This window comes from Mytilus californianus, unplaced genomic scaffold, assembly GCF_021869535.1.
Source record: "Mytilus californianus isolate M0D057914Y unplaced genomic scaffold, xbMytCali1.0.p SCAF_7, whole genome shotgun sequence".
Lineage (NCBI taxonomy): Eukaryota > Metazoa > Mollusca > Bivalvia > Mytilida > Mytilidae > Mytilus > Mytilus californianus.
The window spans coordinates 64,855,605-64,874,945 of NW_026262723.1; the positions used below are offsets into that span (position 1 = coordinate 64,855,605).

General features: G+C 32.6%; 1 long non-coding RNA gene across 1 annotated transcript; it reads left to right on the forward strand.

The window, feature by feature from the left end:
- The first annotated feature begins 1,866 nt into the window (after window positions 1-1,866).
- On the forward strand, window positions 1,867-17,567 carry LOC127708893 (uncharacterized). Its single transcript, XR_007985425.1, has 6 exons — window positions 1,867-1,903; window positions 6,633-6,705; window positions 9,872-10,009; window positions 10,654-10,773; window positions 11,307-11,432; window positions 17,110-17,567. It is a non-coding gene; the product is annotated as an uncharacterized LOC127708893 (long non-coding RNA).
- Window positions 17,568-19,341: the final 1,774 nt, after the last annotated feature.

Consider the following 19,341-nt stretch of genomic DNA (forward strand, 5'->3'; position numbering starts at 1 on the left):
ATGTGTCAAAGGACCTGACGCGTCTATCTAGTATCAAATCAATACCATTTCTTTTGGTAAGTAAAGTGATTTTAATGAGTTGTGAAAATTTGTCACATCCATATCTTTCCGTATCTAGAATACATACCTTTTATAGCTGACTATGCGGTATGCGTTTTGCTCATTGTTGAAGGCCGTACGGTGTCCTATAGTTGTTAACTTCTATGCCATTTGGTTTCTGGTGGAGAGTTGTCTCATTGGCAATCATACCACATCTTCTTCTTTTTATATCGGCTTTGGATGCTCTGATTGCCGATGAGTCAACTATCCACCAAAGTTCAAATGAAGTACATGTCAGCAGTTATAGGCAACATTACGGCCTTCAACAAAGAGAAAAACCCATAACATTTACATGTAGTCGGCTATAAACGGCCCCGACACGAAAAATATGAAAAAATTCAATTGAAAAAACTAACGGCATAATCTATAACAAAACAATTTACGAAAAACAAATATGACAGACATGAACCAACGACAACCATTGAACTACAGGCTCCTGACTTGGGACAGGCACATATAGAATGTGGCAGGGTTAAACTAGTTTGAAGGCGCCAACCCTCCCCTAACCTTATACAGTGTTGTAACAACACAACACAAGAACAAGTATGCAAAACAATAAACAAATATGAGAAATAGCAAAAAACGACAACCACTCAATTACAGGACCCTGAATTGGGACAGGCACACATATAAAATGTGGCGGGGTTAAACTAGTTAACTGGCTCCAAACCCTCTCCCTAACCTGGGACAGTGGTGTAACACCACAACATAAGAACAAACTATATCTACTAGATTTCAAATTTAAAAAAATGCTTGCTTACATGATATTATATCATAACTAAAACATTAACATAAACATAAACAATCTCAATAAAAAGAAAAATACAATTTATTAACTTTAACATTTTCTAAGCTTTTTTGAGCTGTGTTCAGCGCAAGTATTCAAAATGATTGAAGCCATGGCGTATGTCATACTGGGATGGCTAAAAAGGCCGCTGCTGTGTCGAAAGAGTGGCGGATGATGGTGATGGTATTCCCATACAAATACATTTTGATTTTTTGATTTTTTTGGTGTTTTAACGCCACTTTTAAGCACCGCTTTTGGGCTATTTCGTGGTAGGCCACTTTTTATTGGTGGAGGAAGCCGGAGTGCCCGGAGAAAACCACCGACCTTCGATAGGAAAACTGACAATCCTAGTCAATTAATATTGGAGTCGAGTGCACCCGCACGAGCGGGGTTCGAACTCACAACCTCAGTGTTGACTGGCTAGTGATTACAGTAGTAACTATTTAGACCACTCGGCCACCGAGGCTCCCCATACAAATACACGTTGATATATTAAGATGCAGGTGATAATAACATTTTTCATATCATCTTTAAAAATTTCAGTGCAAATATACAGGGACAATCCAACAGAAACAATAATATACTAGTAGAAGATTCTTAATGAATACAACTTGATAATAAAATATTACACATAAGCTTTATTAATTCATACCATTTTGTTTGTGCTAGGATAACTATGATCTAATCACGTCACTTTCACAAAAATCATATTGCAATCCGAGCTCATGTTATTATTTTTTCATTTACAACACGACCTCTTATGTTCAACAGTTATGTAACAATGCAAGGGTATCTTATCATCAGCCGGAAGTTGAAATTGTGTTAAGATTTGTTGAATAAATCATACATATTGAACTTCGTGTCATAGAATATATAGCTTTGTAAATATAGTATTACCTAGGAGACACTATCACCTGTTTTTTCTGTTGATAAGGGCAATGATCACGCAATCGTATAAATACTAAAATATTGTATAACAGTTACAAGTTAAAGAATAGCATTTCCAACTGAACTATGGTAAGCAAACTATTTTGAAATGTTGCAACATTTATCTATTATAACAAAATGTAGAAATACTTTGACATAGTTTTCCTTTATTTTGATTTCATCAATAAGTTTTTGATTATGTAATTTAATAGATCATTCCATTCTTACAGACTTCCATGAGGAATATTCTGAAAGCTTTTCATAAACTTTTTATATAAAAGAAACCCAATATAAGGAAAAGGGGAAAATCGTATGTTATAATTTTGAAATAAAATATCAAATAATTATAGGTTTCATCACGAGTGAGAATAGGATATCGCTTGATATCAACTCAAATTATTTAATTTCATTATAATAATGGACGAGCTTTTAGCGATATCTAACTCTAAGTTGTTAAACCTATTTATCTTATTGTAAACATTATTATTTTTGTAAAAATTTAATTAAGCGAAACAATTTTCTTGCCTCTCTTTGCAAATAAACAGTGTAACGGCATACTGAAGTCCACTTCCAACGTTGTCAAACATTAACTTCAGATATTTAAAGTTTTGTGTATGCTTTATAAAGGACTAAAATTTTATAAAAAGAATATATATGTGGGTTGTATAGTATCGAAGGAACCACAAATTTCCGTTGGCAAAGGTCCGTTGTGATATTAACAAAAAAGAAAGTAAAATAAAAAAAATACCGAATACCAATGAAAATTCAAAACGGAAAGTCCCTTAACGAATAGCAAAATCAAAAGCTCAAACACATCAAACGAATGGAAAACAACTGTCATACTCCTGACTTGGTGCAGGCATTTCCATATGCAGAAAATAATTGATTAAACCTGGTTTTATAGCTAGCCAAACTTCTCACTTGTATGAGCATCACTGACATAACGAATAGCCAATGGAAATATCGCAATTTCGTAACACATTACAGAATAGGCTAACTGAATTAACGCATTTTTCGTATCACTTTTTCATTCAGTTTGATACGAGAAATATCTTTGTATGCATAAAATAGATAACAGTTCAAAACTATAAGAGAATAGCGTTTATAAAATATTTTCATTTACATGACACAATTCACATTTAGTTAGATTTAAACAATGTGAATTCTAATTTTTGAATGTTTTCCTGTAAAATATATTGATTATCATATAAAATAAATATTTTTGATTCATTTTGATAAAATTATATTTATATATACTTAAATTTCCTCGGAAGTTTGGAAGTTTTTGATAAAAGCTTTATCTATTAACGGATGTCAGAGATCGCATTTGAAATCTTTAAACTACCATACTATCCTGATTGGACGATAGGGTCCGTCATATATAGCTCAAAGAAGTGAACTGTGGGTAATTATCAAGCACTTATGATAAAGCGTTGTTCTATTGATACAGTGTTTATAGTTCATTTCCATGTATTTGTGTCAATTTTTAGGGCATGCGTATTTTCATCGTAAACAGTTTTTCTGTCAATCTAGGATCAGAAAAAAAAAATTAATATGCGTAGTATTTCGATAAACCATTTCAGTTGGGTTCCTAAACATGTTTCAGGATTTAGACAAATTCTAATGGAGTTAATGTCAATACAGAGTATATTAAAACAGGCGATGATCAAATACGAACGTATATTCAGAATTATACTTTGTCATTAAATTTCATTCATACTGAATTAATTGAGGTTTACAAGAATGCAAAAGTCCATGTATTACTCCCGTAATTGTTAATTTCAGTAATGTCGTAAATATATTTTAAATGTTTATTTGATATATATATCCTCTTCAGATACTAACGTCAATCATTTTGACGTGATTTTATTGCCGGTTCATGTGTATATGTATACAGTTTTTGTACCTCGATATGATTATTTGGTAATAGAAACCATTCTTTTATTACTAATAAATGACTGAAATCGAAACGTTTTGGTTTTGGTCACTCTATTGATATGTAATATTTGTAAACTCGTGTGTTTCAGTTTTGTCTTTATACAACAGAAAATCTTTGGTTGTTATATATGATGATCTGGACTGCATTTCTGTATGTCATTTTCCCCTATTCATGTTTGATTTTACCGGTTATTCTCTATTTCTTATATTAAAGCATCCTATCATTCTCTATTCTTTGTTTTTGTACAACTGTACTCTTATCGTTATTTTTATTACCCTTTATTTTACTGAGACTTCTTCTAAGAATAGTTAACAGGCTTTAATGATACATCATCTTTATGTGTTGTCTTAAGAAATCGAGGAGTGATTAAAATGTCATTTTAGTGTCCATAGATATACTTTGTCCAATAAAACAAGCATCCAGTCCGTCATTTGAAACTATTTAATCTGTAACGGAGGTAGATGTTTGTTACAATCTAAATAATTTGTTTTATTTGCCAATGTATCTATATGTACATATGATAAAGGGGCTTAACTTCTAGTTGGACCCGACAAAAATATTGTTTCTAACATGATAAAAGAGGTGCATTGAAGTAGTATTTCGCTATTAGAAGTCAGTTTGAATTAATTTTGTCAAAAAAAAAAAAAAAAAAAAAAAAAAAAAAAAAAAAAAAAAAAAAAAACACCGCTAATTTATTATTGGCTTGAAAGTCATGAATACAACATGATTTGAATCCGTATTCATGCGCATTTGCTATAAACTTTGTTGACGATGGGTTGTACATGTGCCAACTGAAAAAGTGAGACTCGAGAAGGCAGCAGCAAGAAGACAGATTTCGTTGATTGAGTTACCCCGCCAAAAAAAATCTTATACAGGTTATGAGTAAATGATTTACATTTAATTTAAATATTTCTATCTATGGAATGGGAGAAAACAGAACTAAGAAAATCGACCTTACGCTGTTGCACGTACTTACCTGTCGATCTGTATTTTAGAATACATCGTGAAGTAAATCTATTGTTCAAACGCTCCATTATTTTTCCGGAATTGAGAGTTATTTTCTATTATTCATCTTCATTTATCTGCACGTTTTGTCCTTTGGATATTTCCATTAGCACTTTCTTAAAAAAGTGTTTACCCATGGAAATAATTCTAAAGAACGTAACGCGATATTGAAGATGAAAACTTACAAAACGGCTGATACTGATTTTTTTAATGTGGGATTGTAGTAATAAAATGAACACGAAATCTCATTAATAACAAACAGCTTTAAATTGCGAGTCGGAATTCCATTGTATAAGAAAGTAGAACCGTATTCACTAAAAGTGCACAACAAATGAACAATACAAGCAGTTTGTATTCCGATGCAAATTTTGACTGAATTTCTGTCACAGATAGTATCCAAGTGGGAACAAACGAATTCTATCCATTGCGTGCCATAATTCCTCTTCTATGCATCTACAACTTATTAACTGTGTTAATTCAGTTGAATCTTTTGTAATATTGAACACATTAATATTATTCAATGATTTCTATCTGATAATCGGGGGAAATGAAAAATGCTTTCAGTTTACTGGGAATGCTATTCAAGAATCATAAAAAAAATCTTAAATTTGTGTACGTTGTAATGAGCAAATGGCTAGAAAAAATATTGGAATATGCACAAAACACTGTTTTCTCGTTTAATTTATTTTATGTAATAGAATGGTTTGAAATTTTTTTCCAAAATGACTTATAATAGAGCGAAGCCTTATTAGTTTAATAACCTAGAGTAGAGTGTTACATACCTGGAAATTTATTCTAGTTGTACCGTTTCATTTTTCTTAGACTATTCTAAATCCAATATTTATCAAACGAAAAACACACATAATCGAATTACATATATGTATATATAGTAGTTTTCTCTCTCTCCCAAAATACCACTAAACATCCTTTCAATCCAAATACAAGAAAAATGTGCGTATCCAAAAATTCAAAACATAAATCTGGATGAACTTTATTCAAGATCAACTGTTTATAAATACTTTGTTATGTGAGTAGATGGTTAGCTTGATCTAAAAATTTTGACTGCGGATTACTGGATACAACATGAGGAAAATGAAAAGAAAACCATTTCAAAATGAAATAAAATTCTTTAAAATCTTATACTCTGGAGATTTGTAACGTGATTAGAGGTGTATTTTAAGTTAGCAAAAGTCCAAATAACTGCCCATTCCTGGGAAATAATGGGCGTCGGGCCTTCGGGTCTCCTCGCCAGTATTTCCTAAGAATTGACAGTTATGTGGACTTTCTCTATACGTTATTTTAACATGTCTGTTTATAATAACGGCGTCATAAGCCCATCGACAGTTTTCGTAGGTCACGTCGATAGTTCCAGTCAGAAATACACACGAAATGTTGATACTTTTTAACGATAATCAGTTTAGATATTGTGTATTGTATTTTATTGAACTTTTGTAGTTCTGATTTACGTTTTGAGAGTTTGAATAGATTCGGTAGGCATAAATTTGGCCACTTTAAAGAAATATATATTCCGAATTACCATGATATAGCATATAATCCGTTAAGAGGTGAGAGAGCTGTCTACCTATTCCATTATATTAATGTTCTATTTCTTTTTCTGTGTCATTTGGTCTCTTGTGGAGAGTTGACGCATTGGCAATCGGACCACTTCTTCTAATTTTTATATGTAAATAGGCTTTAATCTGCTATTTAATTCATTTTAACTATTCTTTTTAAATAAAAAATGTTTAAATTAAGGTAGAAAACTTTTCCATTATCCAATGCTTAATATGTAGTTTATGTTTATAAATAAGTCGGATTACTACTTGTAGGTTCATATGAAAACAATTACAATAAGTCTTTTACTTTATTTTCCAGACCTCTTTGTCTACTGTACTTCTACTCTTGGTGTCATTGGTTGCGTGTTACTTTAGCCATGCAGTCGCAACAGGTAGGATTTTAAATTATGAAATGTAATAAAAGGGAAATGCAAAAATCTAAGAATAATTCATAACAGAGACAATTCAATCGTAAGGAGACCAAAATTGACGCACAAACATCGTATATGTAAGACTGAAAATTAATTAAGTGGTCAGGAAGGATACGTGTATCTTGTTTCCCATGCAACACCCGTCTTATTTGTCAGTGGTAAAATTAAAAAATGAATCACATTTACAGAAATTTGCTAAGAGTCATTAGTCGCAATACCTGAATGTTAGACTATATGCTCTCGATTATTTTGGTTGAAAAGATATTATTCACATGAATGATTTGAGGACGCACGTTTAGTGACAGTCGTAGCAATTAAAAAACATCGTTGACGACAACTCTTAAAATCATAGCAGATTAATCTCTTGTCTAGTGACTATTAAAACAGAAAAAAGACAACCCTCTCCGGAGTACACGATTTAAAAATAAGGAGATGCGGTATGATTGCCAATGAGACAACTATCCACTAAAAGTTTAAATGAAGTGGATGTCAGCAATTATAGGCAACCGTACGGCCTTCAACAATGAGAAAAATCCATACTGTATAGAGTCGGCTATAAAAGTCTCCGACATGAAAAATATGCAACAATACAATTATGAAGACTAACGAGCTGATTTATAACAAAACAATTTACTTAAAACAAAATATGACAGACATGAACCAACGACAACCACTGAACTACAAAATCCTGACATGTTTGTGAGCGGTCATCTCTCCCCCTAACCTGGGACATTGACGTACAGCATAACATAAGAACAAACTGTTACTGAAAGCTAGTTCAAAGCAAATTACAACTTAAACATAACTCATGTTCTCCCACCTCCGGTTTTGGATTGAGTGAGTATTCCTCAATCTATAGTTTTCTTTTTCTTAATTTTGGCAATGTTGTTTTCTGTCCTTCGTCGACTTAAGATTTTAAGTGCATCACAGGTTCTTGCTTATTTCTTATCCTTCAGTCACACCTATATAAAAACACATTAAGAACTCATATCCATAATAGAGACATTTGGTGTTAGTGTATTGAAAATAGAAAGACAGAGTAAGCGTCACCTGCTATGCTTGCATCACTTGGCATGCGAATCTAGACCCATTCAAAATTGTCTCGATTGATAATAGAACATTTCGGGGAATTAAAAGACAAAGCCGGTGGTGGAACCGACGACCTGCTGCATGCACTCGATGCACGTTGGTTAGTAATAACATATTATACTTAGTTAGGTACTTCGACATATATCATTGTCCTTACGAAAAAGACGACGGGTGTCATATGTGGAGCAGGATCTGCTTACCCTTCCGGATTAAATGAGATCAATCCCGGTTTTAGGTGGGGTTCGTGTTGCTGGGTTTTCGTTTTTTTTTGCCATGGCGTAATCAGTTTGTATTCGACTCATGCGTATTTAATATTCATTTAGTAACTTCTGTTTTTTTTTTTTTGTATATACTAGTAACTGATATTATGTATGCAGTAGTTTTGATAGCTCTTGTAGGAAATGAAGTGGTGGTCAATAATTGAAAATATACAAAAAACATTCGTTTTAGCTTTTATTAAGTGATCACTTGCTTAAATCAATTAAAAGTTTATCACCAACTGCAAACATATCTAAATATTCACACAAATGGAAGTTATAATTTCATATATACATGCTGTTTAGTTTTCATCAGTGTATGACCATGAAAGTTCTATTCGTATGTATTATTTTGCCCGGGGTAATTTGTATAGCTCTTGTAGAAAATAATGTGATGGTCAATTATTTAAATAAAAAGTACAAAACATCATTATTTTACGTTCTTATTAAGGTACCATAGTCACGCCTTAACAAACTACAAGTATATGGTTGGTAGAAATAGAAATATATGCGGATTCAGACGGGTAATTTATTGCCTTTCACTGTCAAAATAACGCGTTGCCTGATAATAATAGATAACCTTAACAAAATCCTACGTTTTTTTAAATAACTAAATCTTATCCTGGAAAAAAACGAGAACACTTTATTGTCTGACACACAAGATTTAGTGTCAAATGTAGCATATATTGAAATGTAACTGTAATAGATTGTAAAAAGTGATTTTTTTTAATAATTCGCATAAGAATATTTGTCATTTTTGTGTTTTCTTATAAAAAAGGACTGCATCTTAGTGTGAATTTTTAATAATCATTTAGACCGATACATTTGTTGTTCCTATTTTTAAGAGATGTTGAAGTTTAATAGCTTTCACGATTCGATACCAGATCTTTCACGATTCGATACCAGATCTTTTACAATCCGATCGCAATACTTGACCACCGTTACTTATTTTTCACGACCATTTCTCTCGATATACCAAGTGAAAGCCGTGGGCTTTAGTAAATACGGTTAATAAATGTTATAGCTGAATCTTTCTTTCTCAGTGTTTTCTAGTCGCGAATAAAAAAAAAATTGTTGACTTTAGTTTCATTCTAAAACATTTACAGAAGTTGGTACCTGATTCAATTCAAGTTTCACATTTATCTGAAAACTCTTGTCAGTATAGACCCATACTCCTGAATTGGGAACGATATAGCTATTGAAATATCGCAGGATCTGCTTACCCTTCCGGAGCAACTGTTGCTCAGTCTGTTGTGTGTTGTGTACTGTTGTTTGTCACTTCTTTTTTAGCCATGGCGTCAGTTTATTTTCGACTTATGAGTTTGAATGTCCCTTTGGTATCTGTTGCCTCTCTATGAAAATAAAAGCAGTGCTATTAATCCTTTAATGTAAACTAATTTGAAAATATCCTTGTCTGTCATATGTATTCATTTTTAGTGTAAACGTTCAGAGAATATCAGTTGACATTTACAAAAACGGTCCGCGGTGGCAGTATGGTCTAAGTAGTTTATGTATACAGTGATCACTAGCCTGCCAACGCCGATGTTGAGAGTTTGAACCCTGCTCGTCGCTGGTACGTTTAACTTAGATGATCTGTTTTCCTGTCGAGTTCGGTGGTCCTCTAGGCTTCCTCCACCAATGAATCTGGCCCCATCATATATTGCTACAAGGGTGTTTAAACACAATGTCAGTACAATAATTAATAGCGTTTTAGTTCTGTAACGCAATTCACCGTCTTCACTTCCTTTAGTAAAGTATATATACAAATTTATTTTATAAAGGACCTATTCTTGATGAAGCATGTACTGATACAAGCAACTGTACAACAAGTGATGCAAATTCAGAATGCAGTGCCGCCGAGAAATGTCAATGTAAAACAGCTACTCACTACAAATACAATAGTACGTTCTGTGCCACAAGTAAGTGTATCAGATATTCTCAGTTGTCCATTTATAACTCTAAAGAAAATAAATCAACGAACGTTCTATAATAATGATAAAAAGAGAAAATTGTGCTGTGTTACTGAATAAAACATGTGGGGTATCTAAGATTACATGAAGATGATACTGACAAAACGAAAAGAAGGAATAATGATTATGATGTATTTTTGATTTATCACACAAATATCCTACACGCAATTGACATATCCAAAATTGTTTTTATAACTGTTCTTCATTCCAATTCCAGACTGACGTCTTCAACTTAGCGCAAAAGTTCGTATCTCACTATAGCACATGTTAGAGTGGATGGAATTCTTGCTAGGATTGATAACGCTTCCTCTGTGCATTAAAATACAAAATTGAAATATCTAACAAATTTAAGGCATATATATCTGAAGTGCAAATGATAACATTGTAAAATCTATAACAATACGTTTGATACTCTAATAGTAGAGGGAAATTATGCAAACAATTGTTTTTTTTCAAAATATGAAAGCACTTAGTTAATATTGTATATTTATTATTAAGTACAATTGCCATCTTTTCATGAGGTCTCAATTTTATATAAATCATTAATTGGTGCGATTGATATAAAATACTAAAATATGTACTATTTGTTACAGAAATAGCTTACGGTTACCCCTGTCTTCCAACTTCCCAATGCAAGGATGAAAACACTACATGCCGAACAAATTGTACCTGCATTGATTCTCATTTCCGTGACTCTTCCTCTTGTAAACCTCGTATGTATTGTATCTTAATTTCAAAATGTACAATAAAACATACTGAATTCATTGGATACGAATTTGAAACAAATCTGTCTTGGCTTTTGTTTTATATAATTTCAATGTGTTCAAGAAACATATTTGTATTATTAATAATTTTAGGTAATCTAAGAATCACACAGACAGACCAGTTCTAGAAGAATTATTATATTTTAGTTAAATGAGTTTGTAAATTATATTGTTTAAGCAAATTCAATTGGTTCATGACACATTAAAAAAAAATAAATACCGACGTCAAAAGATAATACAGTCATTATGTTACTTTATATAGAAATAAGGAGATGTGTATGATTTCAAATGAGACAACTATCCACCAGATGTTCAAATGACGTGGATATTTATATATATAAATGTTTTAAGCTCATAAAAGTAAGCGCATTTGACTTGGATGTAGAGTTCGATCAAATTGCTTACATTTTCTTAATATTGATATATTTAAACAGTTATTAAAATATATGTTTTTCCTTATTTTTTCCTTATTTGCATTACAGGCATTTTTCCAAACAAAAAATGCGATGATAAGGGAAATTCCTCTTGTGTAGATAACGCATATTGTAACCATACCAACACCGGTTTTTGTGTTTGCGGCATAAATTTCATTGCATCGAATACAAGCTGTAAGTATTAATATTACAACAGTAAATAAAATAAAACATGCATATTAGTTATTATTTTTAAAGACCTTTCGTAAAAACAAGGCACAATTTTTGCATTCAAAATAAGGTATATTGTAAAAGTTTTATACTGTTCTCAATTATATAGAATGTTTATTGGCAATAAGACAAAATATGGTCACCTGTACTTCAACAGTTAAAGTCATTGGTTAAACAGTCAACATCAGCAATTAATGATAATCTTAATTTGTCAAATTAGCAATAGAGAAAACAAAGCACACGAATGTTCAGATATACAGGCTAGAATTCCTACAGCAATAAAGAACTATATTGAACAAAATAGAATGAAAGAGGTTTGAAGTAAATATCCCTCTCATAAATACTAAATACAGTTTTGTGTTTTTGCAATACACAAAGCAGTATAAACATTTATAACCAGTATCAGCCTATACTGTTCTGAAAAACAATAGTAGCATATAGTATGTATAATCCATCTAGTCTCAATGTGAAAGCTGTGGTCCTTTGGTTGAGCTTTACTCTTCTCAAACATTTGTTTTAACTTATTAAACTTTTAACTTCAAGGGTACATGAGAAGCAGAAGCACATGATATACGAACGTACAGGAATGACGTCTCTCCTTTATTACGAATCTTTAAAATGTGTCTGTTCGATTTTTCAAAAATATTTTTTTTACGAGTGACCGAAAAACGCGTTAGTGGACAAATGCGCGTTATTCACGAGTGAATATTTTTCAATATTTAGTTATTTGAATATTTATTCTTTTTTTGTATTCATTATTGAATTTTTCACGGGAATTAAGTAGAAAATGCATGAAAATGTGTTTTTTCTACGCATCAGAATCTCTCATGGCAGCGTTTGGTCTGTATCATAGTTATTTTTTTTTATCATATTAAGGGAGTAGGCCTTGGTAACCCAAAAATTCTCCTCTCGTTTAATATTTCTTATATTTACACCATTGAAAGGATAGGGATTCATGCATCATCTGCCTAAGTGTTGTTGAAATTTCATGTGTGAAATAAAAGTAGTTTTGAATTGAAGAAATAAGCAATTAAAAACACAAATAAAGTCAACATTCTGGCATTCATTAACCACGGATTTTCCCGTGACATAAACATTTTGTTGCTTACACTATTAGGTCATTAACAAGGACAGTGGTCACTCATTACAATTCTCATTTGTGCTTGTTGTGTGGTTGATTAATTTGTTTTGAATAGCCAGCTAACGTTGTAAATTATTATTTTCTTCGGAGGAATATGTTTATTGTCTACTTTTCAATACGTTAAACTTTTTGTTGAATAGATATTTTTGTTATAATTGTAGTATAAGAATAAAAACGGTCGATTTTCACATCCGGAATATGGCACATCAAGACTATGTTATGGTCTTGTTATGTTTTCGACCTAAATCCCCCTTGGTGTGACAAACAACAAAAATTTATCATCGTTCCTGCTATGAATTATACACCAGCAGATACAACTGCAATAATTTGAAAGCTGAATTGGCAATAGGTTAGTTCGAGCAAACCACCGAAGCCAAGCTAGCAGCAGATAAAATTTTCCGGAGTGACCATTTTTTTTCCGTCTGTTCCTACGCTTTCTTAATTTTTTTCCGCGTCATTGCTGCACGAAAGTTTATTTTCACTTTTGTACACATTTATATATCCTCAAATATCTTGCATTTCATGTTGCAGCGTGTTCATTTTTATCCGATCTTGTACAAAGTCATTGATTTTCAGTTCATACCAGGCCAAGATATTGATTTTCAGTTCATACCAGGCCAAGTTATTGATTTTCAAAATCCTCCTCCCCATCTCCTTTCGAAATCGAATGGTCGTTCCATTTCCGAGAGCTACTGAAAGGACGTTATCAATTTATAGTCAGAGAAAAGTATGATCATATACATCATTACCGTAAAAACTAGGATTATACTGGTACAGCATGTTTTACTAACTGACTGAATTTTTTATGTCGAAATTCTTAGAGAAAAGGATTGTATACATTCTCGCCGCGTTATATCAATGTTGTGCTGATGCGGCGTAAAGCAATCAATCAATCAATCAATACATTATGTTTATGCCTGTTCCAAGTCTGGATCGAGTCGGTATTTGATGTGGTTGTCGTTGTTTCAAGTCTGTCATTTTTGTTGGTACATTTTTTTTTTATAAACTAGGCCGTTAGTTTTCTCAAATGAATTGATTCAATTTTTTTGTATCCGGGCCTTTTATAGCCGACCTACGGTATGGGGTTTTCTCATTTTTTAAGACCGTGCGGTTGCCTATAACTTTTTACTTCCGCATCTCCTTATTTTTATATTATAAATTTATTACATAAAATATAATTATCAATGTTACATACAAACGACGTAAGGTCAGATGAAATCGGCCACAAAGACATGTACACTTTGCTACCATCCCATACACCAAATATATTTGACCCACAACTTATAGTACCTGAGATAAGGACTTGACCACTAAAACTTAATCTTGTTCACTGATCCATTCTAGGATTCATTAAATGAGGTCTAGGTCAAGTGAACAATGTATGACCGACATGTAGGCCTTGTAAGGATACCATATATTAGAAACCAAATATAGTTATCCTAGAACTCATGATAAAAGAGATGCGACGGATACCAAAGGGACGTCCCATTCAAACGCACAAGTAAGACATTTACACGAAGAAAAAAAATGCTGTTCAGGTTTTTGCATTCACTAAACCATAAAAATGAGGTCAAGGAAAATAATTATATGACAGACGGAAACTTCGTAACACAATGGATCTATATATACAAAGTATAATAATCCGATTCCTCTACTCTCTGATATATGAAGATATACAAATAGTTAACGGTGTTGCGGCCTCCACAATCAGATTGTATGCTGTATGCCTCGCATTCTGCGACTTCCTTCGAATCCGATTTATAAAAGAACAACTGTAATTAGCTCTCTAACTTAACCTGGTCGGCGGGCTTTCGACTTAACAGAAGACAATGAAACGTGATAGCTACTGTTAGCTTAGGCAATTTTTCTATGTTGTTTCAATCAGATTAAAATCCTTATCTATATTAACTGGCGTGCTCGTATATATAAGCTCATATGAGGATAACGAAATCAGAGATCTATATTTCAATTAGATTGATGTTGTTACAACCCTCTCTTTGTAGATAAACTTCATGTCAGTTGTAGGCCAATGTATGCTTAATAAGGCATATAAGTGTATAAGATGGAGTGATTAACCTGTTTTTAATTGTCATTTTGTTTTCATAGCTTTGACGGACAACCCTTCCCCTTTTTCACCGTTTACAGTCATTCGTATTTCTATAAAGCAAAGTTATAATCAGACCTGCTAATTCAATCCATTATACGTTAATATTTCACCAATTTTGGAACCAAGTACAATTGTATGTGCTTCCACACTCAACAAAAGAAAACTAGATATTTTCCCAGGAAAACTTTACGAACACCTTCTATCAAACGACGGAAAAATAACATTTTGGAAGGGGCAACTTATAAATGTTAATATATATGTCAAGGTCACTGTTGTTTAACAGCTGAATGCAAATTGTTAATGTGCACCCTAGGATTCATTAAATGAGGTCTAGGTTTGACGGCTGAATGCAAATTGTTAATGTGCACCCTAGGATTCATTAAATGAGGTCTAGGTCAAGTGAACCATGTATGACCGACATGTAGGCCTTGTAAGGATACCATATATTAGAAACCTTGTAAGGATACCTTGTAAGGATGCACATCTGAGATCACCCCCAGTTTTTGGTAGGGTTCGTGTTGCTTACTCTTTTATTTTCTACGTTGTGTCATTTGTACTATTATTTGTCTGTTTGTCTTTTTATTTTTGGCCATGGCGTTGTCAGTTCGTTTTCGATCTATGAGTTTGACTGTCCCTCTGGTATCTTTCGTCCCTCTTTTTAAAGTACAAATGTCAATCTCTAACCATATTTGGCAATATAGATATCAAATTAGTCCTTAATATAGAAACTATAGTTATAATCCTTTGAATTATTTGAATATATTTTGATATAAACGCATATATGTAGGGGATACCAGCTATCTAAACGTGACTCTGAGTTTTCCTTGAAATTTGAGCTTTGACCTTTGACCCAAATTGATCAAATTTAAGAAAATCGTGACCACTGTAGACAACGACAACATCAATATTTCGATGAGGCTTGTTCTCCACTTTCCAATGATATCAAATACAGCCGTGTGTTATTCCGTTAACTCAAATCGACAAAATTCGTTGACTGGGCACCCTACTAAATAACCCTTGGGACGAATTGATATATCCACATTAAAATACGCAACATTGGTTTTCTTCCCAAGACTACAAAATGCCCCTGTCATTGGATGAGAAGACGCTAAATTGAATGTTTTGAAAGTCTGTCACTATCTAAGAACTTTGTGGTAATGTAGGTTTTGTACTGAGGATGGCTTATCAGATCATATCTTCTAAAATACTGCTGTTCTTATTTGTCCTAATTTGAAAGTTAAAAACAGCATATCAACCAATAGTACTAAAACCTTATTACTACATTATTCAATCATTTTTTTCCAAATCAATTTTTCCCAAACCTTTCAAGATTTTATCTTAATGATGTCAAGGGTCATTCCAAAAACTCCTCAGTACATGTATTTTTTCAAAAGCATTTCATGAATGAATGTTAATTTCTAACATTTCAGGTTTTGATTTTTGAATTTTGAAAAAAAAAGTTATTCCTTTATCTAATGCTTGTTGGAGTCAAGGATTTGTATAGTAAGCAAGGATTTGTATAGTACTATACGAATCCTTGGTGGAGTCAAATTTGTCCATCTTTCTTAGATGCTCCTGCATCATTCTCATAGCCAAGTGAAAACAACATAAATGCTTGATCACCGTTTCAGTTACTACTAGGTTAAAACGCACAAATGACTTCCTATACCTTTGTAAGAATTGCCTCCCATACCCCAGGTCTACTCCTTAAGGAGGAGTAAATTCTATCGAAGCTGACATCTACTTGCAAATGTGAAAATAGCAAGAGGATACCAAGGGAGGCAATCAAAAACCTTAAGTCAAGAAAGACCGACTACACCAAAGTCAAAGAAAAAGAAAAGGCAAAAAGTCAAGGAACAATTCACAAATCACTACAAAGAAAACAAAAAATTCTACTTGAACCCTACTCAAAATATGAGGTGACTTCTGGTGCTCCGAAAGGGAACACATTTTGTGTTCCACAAGTGACACTCGACACATTGCTTATGGCTAGACATTGTAAAATTGATATACGATAACAATAATCAATGGAAACAAAACAATCATTTGAAAACAATAAAAAAAAACTTTTAAGCAAAAACAATGCAGATCAAGTAAAACTGGGAAGAATATCGATGCATTTAAGAGAAATATTTCGAACAAAGAGCATTCTTTGATTGTATTTATGCTACTGATAATATAACAAACTACTTGTAAGTGTTTGTTCACTGTACATTGCTGTATGATGATTTAAACAGAATATTCCTGGCAAATTTAAATGTTTTTGATGTTTTTTGTACTCATTCTGATAAATTATATTTTATTTCCTCTACAGCCAAATAACAGTCCAGTATTATTTCAGAGGTTTATTTCGTAATGAGTTTAAAATGCTTCCCGTTTTTTTATATTTCTAGGTAATTCTGCAGTGGCCATGGCTGTAGTTGAGATCTCCACCATTTTTATGTGCCTCATGTTGGCATACTTAGAAGTGTTAAAATAGCTGCCAGTCTTAAATAGCAGTACTTGTGTGTGACTCAAAGATGTAGATACTTCAATAGTTTAGTAAATATTGTAATAGGCAGCGAAAATTGAAAATGTTATAAACATCTGTGTTCAAACAAAAGGCAGTATTAACTATTTATTTTATTTAGTAAGGAGGAAAATAAAAATTGCACCGTAACAGGCAAAACGATGGCATGCTGCCATTTTCCTCACATTGTAAAGACATTCATAAGACCATACTAATTGACGTTTTGATTTCATACTTAATTACCATTTGTTAAAAAGTTTGTTTAAAAACTGATAGTTGAATAGTTGCATATTTTAAGGATTTTTACATTAAATTTTAATATTAAAGTTTTAATTAACCTTATTAACATGTTGATAAAAAATCTCTTTCAATATTACGATATGATGTTTTAAACAAAAATGTTGTACAAATGGACTGATTATTTTGATATTGAGTTTTTGAAAACTTGACATATATACGTTCCGCATGTCAATGAAGGTTGTTATTGTAATGCAACTTGATGTACATACGATATCGTTATATAAAAATTAAAACAAATTTGGCTTTTGTTTTGGGTGCTTTAATCAACTGTTGTATATAGATATAAAAATAAGGAGATGAGGTATGATTGCCAATGAGACAACTATCCTCCAAAGTTCAAATAAAGTGGATTTAAGCAATTATTGGCAACCGTAAGGCCTTCAACAATGAGAAAAACCCATACCGTATAGTCGGTAATTAAAGGCTCCGACTTGAAAAATACGAAACAATTCAATTGAGAAACTAACGGCCTAATTTATAACAAAAAAATTAACGAAAAACAAATATGACGGACATGAATCAACCACTAAAAAATGCAGGTTCCTGACTTGGGACAGGTACATAAAGAATATGGCGGGGTTAAACATGTTTGTTAGCGCTCAACCCTCCCCCTTACCTGGGACAGTGGTATAACAACACAACATAAGAACATAAGAACCTGAGACAGTGGTGTAACAGCACAACACAACATATATAGATGACTATTTGTTGTTAAAAGTACAAATAGACCGATGTTACGAATCAAATAGGGAAAGAAATTCTGAGTAGAAATAAATCTCAGACATCGAATAACATGATTAAAAGAATACAGAAAAACAACAGCAGTCAACAAGACACTACAAAGAAACTTGACGAAATAAAAAAGGGAGAAAAGCTCATGTGCTCTTGAAGGATAAGCAGTTCCCTTTTCACTATGTGATTCTTCCAACGTTTCCAAAAAATATCATTCGAAAATATAATATAAAATTGAGAAGATGTGGTATGATTACCAATGAGACAACTCTCAACAATGAGCAAAATTCATACCGAATAGTAAGCTATAAAAGGCCCAAAATGACAAATGTACAACTAAAACGAGAAAACTAGCGGCTTAATTTATACAAAACAATAAACGCAAACCACATATGATATACAGCAATAAACGACAACCACTGAATAACAGGCTCCTAAATTTGAACAGGTATACACAGAATGTGACGGGGTTAAACATGTTGGTAATACCAAACTCATAACAAAAATAAATGCCAAAATAAAGGCAACAGTAGTATACCGGTGTTCAAAAGTCATAAATCGATTGAGAGAAAACAAATCCGGGTTATAAACCAAAACCGAGGGAAACATATCAACTATAAGTGGAAAACAAAGGAACAACAGGAACACCGAAGTGCAACTTAAACAAACGCCAACACACATAGAAACGAGTTATTTGATAACAACTGCTATATTCCTGACTTGGTACAGGACATTTTAAGAAAACATGGTGAGTTCAACTTGGTTTCATGGCATGCCAAACCTCCCGCTTTATGACAATGTTAAAAAATATCGCTAAAACACTACGTGACAGAAATACAGCACAAACACACGCAAGAACATTCATAACAGAAAACAAACAAATTATATAATAGTCGACACAACATGCAAACCACAGAACAACAACGAACATATTCCATCAACGAAAAACGCCACAGGATATCAAAAACAGTGACGCGCTTAGGTAACTAACATGCAATCTCGAACTTTATACAATTATTTTCACAATATTCGTCCAAACAATTTCCATGACAATGATGGTATGGAAAGGCAATTTTATAATTAT